Raw genomic sequence first — 9,167 nt, 5'->3', positions numbered from 1 at the left:
TCGCTCTCTGTCCGGTACATTTCGTAGTAGAATTTCCAAGTAAAAATTTTCATCTGTACTATCCTGAGAACTCATGGTCTTCGAGACGCAGGAAGATCTAACTCCACGCGATAACGACAGCAGAAAACAGCATCACTCGGCCCCGTCGCTCCCCGGCCCCGTCGTCGGCCGCCGGCCCCCTCGGTCGTTATTCCGCAAGCTCCCTGCTTTTCTCTCGGAGGCTTCCCGGGGTTCATCTCGTCTCGAATGCTCTTGCCTGTTTCCTCTCCTCCCTCTACCTCTCCGCATCCTTCTCCCTCTTCTGGGTTCTAGTTTCAATGCCCCTGTCTCGGGCGGACCTCCTGTTTGTCTCCAGAAGATGGTAGGGACGGTAGGTTCTGCAGTCATGTGCTTGTGATTCCTCGTCGTAGCATTTCTCCAAGTCGTAATTATATTTACATGTAAACTTATTTACACTTTTTTGTTTGTTTCATGCATGTCGTATTTCCTAGGCTTCATACTCAAGGACCAAATCTGCTCACGTCATCTCTGCAGTACCCAGCATAGTGGCTGAAATAAGACAGACAATCAATTAAATATTTGTCGAGTGACTAAACAAGTGGACTCCTAGGTACTGTTGGTAACAAAGAGGGTGATGAAGTAAAGAATGTGTCTGAGTCAGTGCAGATTCTTCGCTGGAGGGAGGATGGGAAGCAGGGAAGGGACAGAGAGAGAGGTTGGGGGGTTGTATAATCCTCTGGATCGCCAGCTGTCATTTGAGTCAGGGGGATCTTTCATGTAAGAGATAGTTCCAAATAGCCCTGAACAGAAATATGTCTGCTCTGATTGCTTTAGGCTCGCCAGCTTTGTCCTAGGACATCTGAATGACAATGCTGTCGAGAGGGTGACAGTAAGCTCACGAGGTCGGCAGCGGTATGGCACGGGGCGTCTCTAAGTCAAAGTCTAAAGGAGGTGGTGGACCTTGGAGAGTGGCCATGTTCATTTTATCTTGGAGCGACCTTGACGCTGGTCAGTGACATCCAAAACGGAACCGCCTCCAGGAGGAGCTGAAATACCTTTTCAACAGCTCAGGGCCCAGCCGAGTTCGGGTTGCCCGGGTCTCGCTGGTCATTACTGAAGCAGCAACGCCCCCTTTCCCACCCTTTTTGGGTTTTTCTAAGATCACAGCTGGTGGTTTACAGCTGTGACTAGAAGGGACGTGTTTATATTGAGCATGGAGGATGGAACTTAGATGATGGAGAAGCCTTTTGCCTGGATCCTCCCTCTTTTGGAGCCAGGAAGTGTAAGACAGAACGTCCTTTGCAGATTTCTCAGAGCCTTGTCTGTACTTTTCAATATCCCTCTTCTTCCTCTGGTCTTTTGGAAAGAAAATGTGAAAATGTCTCGCCACAGTATTTCTTACGCACCGGGATCTCTTAGCTTCGATTTCTTAGCAGCGTATAAGGGTTTGTCTAAAAATGACTTATTGGGGTACAGTCCCAGAAGGAGACCAGTGGCGGAGTGGAGCGTGGGCCTCCGGTGCAGGGCGGGTCAGTGAGGGCGCGACATGGGGCTCGCTGGCCTCCCGCACGAGGGGCCCCGGTGGCCAGCTCTAGGTGAGCGGAACCCCACTGAGTCCCCCAGCAAAAGCATTCCCTCGTCCCTCCCGCCTCTGGGAACTGTACTCAGCATCTGCCAGACCTCGCATCGTGGGGATAGGGGGCCCAGCGTCCCCAGGGCGTGGTGGTAGGACAGGTCACGTCTGGTTCACCTTTCGGTTTCTGGACCCGGTGGCCCCCTGTGTCTCCAGACGCAGCCTATGTAACGCTGGCAGCTCAAGCACGTGCGGGCTGAAGCGAGAGCACCTTGGCCCCGTGGATGTCAGCTCCTAGTCGGCACCTCAGCTGCGTTTTCAGTGGGGATTCTGTGTCCCACGAGAGGGGCCGCTTCTGAGTGATGGGGTGACACGGGGCCGGGGAGTCCTGGGTCACGCGCCCGCAGTCGCGTCCCGTTGGCTTGAGCTGGGTCTCTGGGTCTGAGGCAGCGTGACAAGCGCCCCGCTATTGGCCGGCCAGGTGCTCCGGGGCTGCCCGAGGTGCTGAGGCGGGGCAAGCACGGCCATTCCCGGCACGTGGTCCGTCCTGCCGAGGACGAATCTCTGCCTTTCCCACAGGGTCGGAGGTGCAGCGTAATTGATCTGCGCCAAAGTAGCCGGGTGGCCTCCGGGGGGAGGGACCATGTCCAGACCCCAGCATCCGTCTCCGTGAGGGATGGAGGCCCAGGCCAGCCTCGGCGGGAGGATCCCACCTCGGCCTCCACGGCTCCCACGTTTGGTTCCCAACCTGTGACAGCTGAGGACGGAGGTGGGGGAGGTCATTACCGGGCGAGTCCCTTTCATCTCATCTGGGGACGTCATGTTTCCTGCTGGTGCCCAGCGGTCACTCACAGGTCACCTCGTTGCCTTGTAAGTAGGGTAAAATGCCGGATCATGACAGAAACCTCTTAATTGTAAGGCTGTAATTGTAATTGTAAGGAGTCGAGCGCGTCGTGTCTAGAAGGAGCCCACGGTGCCGAGGCCTGACGTCTGCCCAGCCGGGCGGCTGGGTTCCAGGGCTTCTGCCCAGGCACCGAGCAACGCGGTGAAGGCCGCAGTAGGAGGCCCTGCTGCCTGGACGGGAGGAAAACATTAGATCTCGGGGTGCGAGAGGCAGTTACGGGGCCCCGTGGGGCTGGAGCCAAGGAGGTGTTAACAGGAGGAAGGTGCCCCGCGGAGGGGGCCTGGAGGCGAGCCACGACCCCGGGGAGCGGGGTCCTCGCGTAAATTCTTGCTGTTTCACAGGGAAGGCGAAGCTCCCCTCTCTGTCACCGACTCCCGTGGAATCAATATGAGGCCCTTTCTGCTTCCGGTGTGGAAATGCAGGGGCCCCTCGTACCCCCAGGGAATGCCGCTTCTTCGCGTCAGTCCATGGGACCCGGGGATGCGTGGCCAGTGCCTGAGGAGCACTGCTCCGCTCATCGCAGGGGTCGTGGGCGCTGGCCACGCCCTCGTCATCGCCCGTCCTTCCGTCTCCCCGGCTCCCGGGCTGTCCCTAGTCTTGACGATGGCTTGACCATCAGCAGTTTATTTGGGGGTGGTTTGTCCTACCTCGCTGGCTTGTTCCACTTCCTTTGTTTTAGGACATTAATCTGTCCACTCGAACCCAAGCCCAACCTCGGCCCACTTGGCCGGCCTTCTCATCTCAGAGACGGAGGTAGAATATCATGACTGCTCTGGGTCTAGGTCGTTATAAACACACATGCCTTAAAATTCCATGAAGACGTGAGTTCTAGGTCATGAAGACATGAGCTCTAGGTGTTTTTTTTTTTAATCATCACGGGGAAAAAGAAAACAAAGTGTCTCGGTAGCTTTTCTCGTTTTGAACATTAGTCTCGAGCGAAGTTGATACAAAAGTACCAGCAATACTAACATCTGGGAGAAGGAGCGGCAGCCCGGGTTGTAATTCTGCTTCATGTGAAAATATTCATGTTCTCCCAGGCCTTGGATCCTTGGTTAGCATCTGAAGTAGAGTTACAGGAACGTGTCTGCCTTTAGTGACGCGCGTGGGGCGTGAACCAAAAGTGTGACACCACACAAGTGTGACACCATCTGCAAAACAGTGTGCTTTTCAAGTCTGTTGACAGGACTTCCTGGAGGGGAATTGGGAAAAGATGCTCAATTCTTAACAGAAAGGGTGTCATACATTTCCTTTCTCCGTGGAAATAACCATTTGTAATTATTTTCCCAATCTTAACACAGACAATTTTAACATTAAAACTTCAGCTGCATTCAGGTAAAAAGCTAGTGGGCCTGGATAATGGAGTCCCCAGAAATTGCTTCTACGTTGGGGAATGGCATCTGGTCCAGTACAGGAAGCATTAGCGTCGTAGGAATGAGGAAGCACGTTTACTCACATGTTTATTTTCGGCTTTAGCAAGTCTCATTTGGGGACAGAAAGATGTCTTGGCCAAGAACGGAGGTGGGACCAGGGAAACAAGAGGCCAGAGCACATTCAGGAACGAGGAATGCAGAGATGGCATTTGTGGGCTGAATCAAGGCACGAAACTGGGTGAATTCATAATTAGCTGACTGACCTCATCCCCTGCCTCTCATACTTAAAGGGAACTTCAGAGAAGAGTTCTCCCAGAGCCCAGTGCTGCTTTGGATGATTTTTTTTTATAATATGACAAAATGAAGAAGAACAAAAAAGCAGGCATAAATTCATCATGTAAGAGCTTTTATTAAAATGTAGGCATAGCGGATTTAAAAAGTTACACGCAAGCTTACAGTTATGATTTAGAAAGGTACGAGGGAATGTGGTTCTGATCTAAGGGCGTGAAAAAGCTGGATTAGTTACAGAATAGTCCTTTAAAACACCTATCAGAGAGTTAAAGGCACAAAGAATCAAAAAGGAACTCAGGCCCGTCGAGGAACGAAGCCCGAAGCCCTTCCAGGAGAGAGCGGACCTGCACTGCCTTCGGCTCTGCAAGGACAGCCAAGGAGGAGCTGAGCCCTCTGGCTTTTTCCAAGTAGTTTGTGACAACTGAAGAAGCATCACTTCTTAACTTTGGAGTTTTCGTGAGGACACTACAAAGCCTTCGTTTACTAACTAATATAGGAAATGAAAATGTTTTCATTCTTCAAATCTAATCTCTATGACTGGAGGAATTACAGCTGATTGAAGATCTCTATCACGGGCGAAAGCCTTCAATTTGGTGTTCTACTCATGTGATTTAGTTGCTAGAAGGGACTGCCGAGCTCGAGGCTGTAAGCGCACTCGTCAATCTGGCGTCATACTAACAATTCAACACTGTCACTCACAGTGATCTTTGGCCCTCACAGGATCCTGAGCGCGAACACACACAGGAGCTCCAGAGTGTGGGATCGGTTAACTCTGAGAGTGGTCATAGAGATGATCCAGAATAGGCTTAAAATAATTTTAGTCTGGCGCTGGAATAAACACACACACACACGCGTGCGCGCACACACACGCAGACAGATGCGGGGCCTCCGAGATCACATCCACAAACTTTACATGTGCAAGCCCAGATCCTAGGAGTCATCCTACACAATTCTTTTCTTATATTTTCCATACGCCATTTGTCACTCAGTCCTTTGGATTTTACTTTCTAAGCATTTCTCGAGTCTGCTTGTCTTTCTCTAGACCACCGCCACCCTGCACCGAACAGCCTCCAGGCCTTGATCGGGCTATTGGCAAGTGATGGGTCCCCGTCTGAGCCCTGAGCATCTCTCCTTCACTGTACGCGTCGTTACAACAATTATGCGTTTGTTTGTGTATTCGATTAATGTCTTTCTCAGTAGCTGCCTATGACCAGGGGCCGTTGTCTTTTCTGATTCATTGTTGGTATCTTCAGTGGCAGGTGTGTACTAATAAATGAGTGAGAACCCTGACATAATTCAAAGGAACTGTCAAGAAATGGAAAACGATGTCTCCTTGGATTCTAAGCAGAGTCATGTGTGTCCTATGATTTCTTTTATCCTGACCCAAGTAAATAAGTTGGAATATGTGTTAAACTGGTGAATGCCTCAGAATAGGGAGAAAATATGATAAGATGGGGATAAAAAATATCTTAATGGGTTGCAACGAGGCAGTGAATTTAATAAAATCAGTGGTACATGATTTGGGGCATCATGCCCTCACTAATTACATAGTGATTTTTACCATTTTTGGAATCAGTATATGTTTATTGCAAAAAAACAACAAAAAGCAAAAAGAGAAATAGTACAAAATCCCATCAACCACTTTTAACCATTTTCTTATGCACATATTTTGTAATAAGATAAGATCATATTACAATGTTTCACAATCTGCTTTTTAAACAGTCAACTGTCCATGTATTTAAACATTTTTTGCATCATTTTAGTATTATGTTTCTTCATACGTATATGTTACCTTTTAACTAATATCTTGCTGATAGATACTTGTTTCCAGTCTCTGTTGCTATTGTTACATTGTTAGAATGAAGATCTTTATGGCCATAACTTTCACGAGTCTATTATATCCCTTCCATATGATAAATACTTGAAGGTAGAATTGCTAAGCCAAAGAGAGTCCCACTTTAGGATTTTCTTATTTGAATTGACAAATATACCACCCAAAATAGCCAATTTATATTGCAACCAGAAGTATAAGACCTGACAATAACAAACCCTAGCATTATTGTGTTATCTTTTATTTAATATTTGTCAATTTGTTAGGCCAAAAATAGTTTCTTAATGTTACCTTAATTTGCATTTTCATTTATTTTTTGGCCAATGTTAACCTTATTTTATAAATTTTCTATTCATATCTTTCGCCCATATTTTTACTGTTTACTTTTGAAAATTAATCGATAAAGTCATTCACATCTCTGTTGAAATATGAGTTTATCTGAGTATTTTTCCTTGAACCATGCTATCCAGACATAGCTTTCCTACCTGATAGTCCATGGTTTGGCCAGTTACTTATGCTTCATTTACGCATCTCCCTATCCAGTTTCTGCAGCATCTTCGAGTTATCTGCAGCGGGCCCCGCCCCATCCCAGGAGACACAGAACTCGGCACAGCAGCTTGTCACTGGCTGGTGAGGACCAAAGCTCTGTCCTGCCTTACTAAGGCTCAGCCTCCCTAAGGTGCCAGTCCCTCCAGAGTTCCTCAGTGTATGTCCTGCCTTACTAAGGCTCAGCCTCCCTAAGGTGCCAGTCCCTCCAGAGTTCCTCGTGTATACCCATCGTCTGGGGGAGGGGCGGCCAGACTGGAGTTAGCTCATGCAGTAATTCCCACAAGCCCTACCTTCTGATCGACTTCCCTTGTGAATTTCATGAAGCATGCCTTCGCTAATGTCCCTGTACGTCCCAAAGCTCAAGTGCCAATGTATTCCTTCCCACTCGGCCCTATTCAGCAGCAGTTATTTATCGAATCCCTACTATGTGCCGGACAATTTTCTAGATGTTGGGTCAGTAGTGCTAAATAAGTCAGACCTTGTAAGGCTTACATTCTAGAAAGGAAATGGATAATATATAATCAAACGAACAAGAAATTGCATACTGTGGTAAGTGCTCTCAGGTGCTTGAATCACACGTGGTGGCCGTGAGTGCAATGTAAGGAGAAAGGGCGTATCATTTAAGAAGGCTTTCAGCTACATTGACCAGAATGCCCAGCCAATAGTGGTGTAAGCAGTAAGAATACTTAATTATCTTAAATAATGTTTAGAATTTTGTAATTCAAGGTGGAAGCAGCCGCTTAGCTATTCCTCAAATCCCAATCTCTTTCCGTTTGCCCTGTCTGCTTTGAGTGGTTGGTTTGATTCCTTCCGAGTGAAGCTGTCTGCTGTGGCTCCAGGCATGACGTCCCTGCTCCTGGCAGGAAGAAATGGGAATGTTAGCTGTGTCTTTCTCCTTCATCGAGAATGCCACAGCCTTTCCAGACTGCAAGCCTGTCCATTTACATCTGAGTGGCTAGAACTGGTGCTGGTGGCCACCTATAGGGAGGCTTGGAAACGGGGGTGGGGGGTTGGTGGAGGTGGGATTGTTATGTTTTCCTTAAACTAACATAATTCTGGAGCTGAGCACGTTGCTGTTCCAAGGTTGAGGTGGTGTTAGCGAGGAAGAAGAGAAACGGGCCTTGGGTCGATGGCAAACGGAGAATGGGTGGCGAACAATGTTGATGAACTTGGTCAGCTCATTGATGAACTTGGTCAGCTTACGGAGGGTAACCTGGGTTTGAAGGCTCAGTTTAAGGTGGCTCTCAGCGTGGTGTACCACTGGACCAGCAGGCGAGTCCAGTCAAGATCAAGGATAAAGTGAGTGGGTGGGCAGCCCATCGTCTCCCTTTTCTTCACAGAGATACAGTCAGTGAGGCTCCCATAGGGTGAGACATCTTCCAGGTCGCAGGCTGCCGGAGCTGTACCCAGTTTTTGCTGTGGTATAGCAGGTGCTAGCTTTGGAACTCGTGTATTAACATTCAATGGCAGTAAAAGAAAATGGGTGGTGATAATCAGAGTGTATGACCTGGATGCAGAGATACGAGGCATGTATACGAAGAACGTTACTTCTGTGAGTCTGACCTCGGAGCTGGGGAGGGGGTTGGGGGCTGGGATGAGACCTAAGAGCAGTTTTACACATAAAGACGCCCGCCCACACGTCTGGTACAGACGCCTGAGAGTCCAGCTCTCTTTGGCCGTCAGGCTTGGACCCTCTCTTTATTCCTGGAACTTCTTTCTTTCAAAGTTGACCATGAATTTACAAACATATGTTCTCAAGCACTTAATACGACTTTGAGAGAGGCCTGTATTTCTTTTTTATCGGCTCACGGTGCCGTATTGTTAGAAACCCCCGGAAGACATTTTGACATTGGGCAGGGGCCGGTATTCAGGTCAGGGACACAGCTCTAAGTGGAGGCTCCAGGATGGCAGACCTGGGAGGGAGACGCAGGGCTGGGCAGGTAACAGAGATCACGTGTCCTGCCCACTCCTCCTCTCTCTCCTACAGGAGTTCGGTGAGGTCTAGTTCCCTTCCATTTTAAAATTCTTCCAGTATGCTAAAGCATAAAGAGAAGTCTGAAACCGTTTTAGAGGTTTACATTGGATAAATTAATGCTATAAAGCACAAAAGCTACTTCTTTCTATTCAGAGCTTAATTGCAGCTTGATCACAATTCACAGTGCATCAGGGGTGGCGAGTTGAAGTCGGGGTGATAAATCTCCTCTTTCAACCCTCGGAGGCTCTGTGACTGATGTAGGACTTCTTTTGGAGATGACTTTAAGTGTGAATCTGAATTTTGTCACCGAGGAGCTGTCATGGAGCGGCAGTGGAAGGGCCCTCGTGGGTCTCAGATTCTGTTGCGTCCTTTGCCATGGGGAGCTCGGTCATACATTTAAAACTCGGTGCCTCTATCCCCCTTCCCGATGGCTTTCTCAGCCCCGTTTTTCCTTCTTTTGGATGAGAGCGGCACAGGGGAGGGAAGTCCCTGGCCAGTTTATGGTACTGATGACGCGTGCGGGTGTCAGTACGTGTCCTTTGGTGTCCCGGGGAAAGGGGTCTATCAAAGTTAGACCATTACTGTTTGCGAAATCCATCAGGCGGTCAGAATGTTCCTTGAAAGCGCGGGGCGCATTACGATGGAGCGGGAGCCACGGTCCACTTTGCTCTTGG

General features: G+C 48.8%; 1 long non-coding RNA gene across 1 annotated transcript; it reads left to right on the top strand.

Moving 5' to 3' along the window:
* The first annotated feature begins 4,505 nt into the window (after nt 1-4,505).
* Nucleotides 4,506-6,396, top strand: LOC120619214 (uncharacterized). Its single transcript, XR_005657413.1, has 2 exons — nt 4,506-4,783; nt 5,181-6,396. It is a non-coding gene; the product is annotated as an uncharacterized LOC120619214 (long non-coding RNA).
* Nucleotides 6,397-9,167: the final 2,771 nt, after the last annotated feature.

Source organism: Pteropus medius, unplaced genomic scaffold (assembly GCF_902729225.1).
Source record: "Pteropus medius unplaced genomic scaffold, Ma_sr-lr_union100, whole genome shotgun sequence".
In the NCBI taxonomy this organism is placed as follows: Eukaryota; Metazoa; Chordata; class Mammalia; order Chiroptera; family Pteropodidae; genus Pteropus; species Pteropus medius.
The sequence above is the reverse complement of the archived record's forward strand: the minus strand, read 5'-3'. Positions and strand labels throughout refer to the sequence as shown.